The 1,372-nt window shown below is 35.3% G+C and overlaps 1 protein-coding gene across 1 annotated transcript in view; it reads right to left on the bottom strand.

Moving 5' to 3' along the window:
* Positions 1-809: 809 nt before the first annotated feature.
* The window catches only part of LOC119590546 (zyxin-like), a gene marked incomplete in the record, with an annotated part of 87,602 nt that continues 87,039 nt past the window's right edge, over positions 810-1,372 (bottom strand). The window contains 1 exon segment of the mRNA XM_037939203.1: positions 810-1,371.

Raw genomic sequence — 1,372 nt, 5'->3', positions numbered from 1 at the left:
CTACCCCCCCCCCTCGACAAATCAAAGACAACAAGTAGTAATTATTATGGCATTGGCATGTGTAATGACAATCAAGTGACACTGAGCAAACATTAAGCCCAGTAAATGCATAAATCCATCAAGCCAATCAGGCAGACTTCCGATGTCTCCTTTCTAATCACTTGATATACAAAAAAGTGAAAAAGGAACAGATACTCGTACATCAAAGTCAAGAACGAAAAATGTGAATCAAAGGGTTTTAACTTTTACACAATCACAAGTTATATTAGCTACCAAACTGAGCTACATAAGGATCATTAACATATGACAGGATGGAAAGATTAAAATGAGATTTTGTATATAATAAAAGCAACAATTGAATAATAACTGCCTGACTATGACCTATAAGAGTAATACAGCTGTGCTATCATGGTCAAGATGAAGAACACGTGCAACAATTCTCCAGCACTGAGATATAAGATCAAGGATATTCTTCCCACTGTAAATATTAGACAGAATATATCTCATTGATAAATTTTATTCCTAGTATCACTTATTTTTTTATAAGGAGGTCTTTTAATCTTTTCCCTCTCTTTCTTTCTCATGACTTGGACATAAAGAGTGAAAAGCCAATAAGTAGTGGGTGGAAATAAGATTAAAACTATCTTCTTGTACTCCGTTCGGTAATAATGCAATGTAGTAACCCTTTCATCACTACCTCGTCCCTACTTATTTCCCCACCAAGTAATGCAATAATTGAGTATGATTATGTTAAACAGCATATAACTTGTTCCTAATCACTTGTGAAATAATGAAAAATTAGAATTCTATCACTCCGTACAACTTTTTCACATTAAATGCACCTGAAGCTATAATTTTATATACATTTTCCAGGAACAGTTTCTACCCAACACAGATAAATGGCTGTATTAAACAGAACAGCCAAAGCATGACACAAGCAGTCTGATGAAGCCAGACTATTTTTCAGGAAAAAAAATTTAAAAAGAAAAATATATGGGAGGGGCATGTAACGGAAATTCTGAGAAACCTCATAATACTATATCAAATCACAGCAAAGAGAGGCTGCAAAATATTTCCGTCTTGTTTACTCCTACTCTGTGAAGGCAATGAAGCAGAATATCTTGCGAATAAAAATTGACAGACTGCAAATGAACGGCAAATATCCTTACTGGTTACATACATTGAGGCTTCAACTCTACTCGGAACAGAATCCAATATTCCATCAAGCAGAAACTTGCAAACGGTAGGAACAGACAACTAGAATTACTGGAGTCAGAAGCGTCAACATTCATGAAGGACGATCATGAGAAAGAATACAGCACTTAATTACACGTCTCTGGACACTGATGCATACATAATTATCTCCAGGGGT

Source organism: Penaeus monodon, chromosome 27, assembly GCF_015228065.2.
Source record: "Penaeus monodon isolate SGIC_2016 chromosome 27, NSTDA_Pmon_1, whole genome shotgun sequence".
NCBI classification, from domain to species: domain Eukaryota; kingdom Metazoa; phylum Arthropoda; class Malacostraca; order Decapoda; family Penaeidae; genus Penaeus; species Penaeus monodon.
This window is presented reverse-complemented; position numbering and strand designations above follow the sequence as displayed.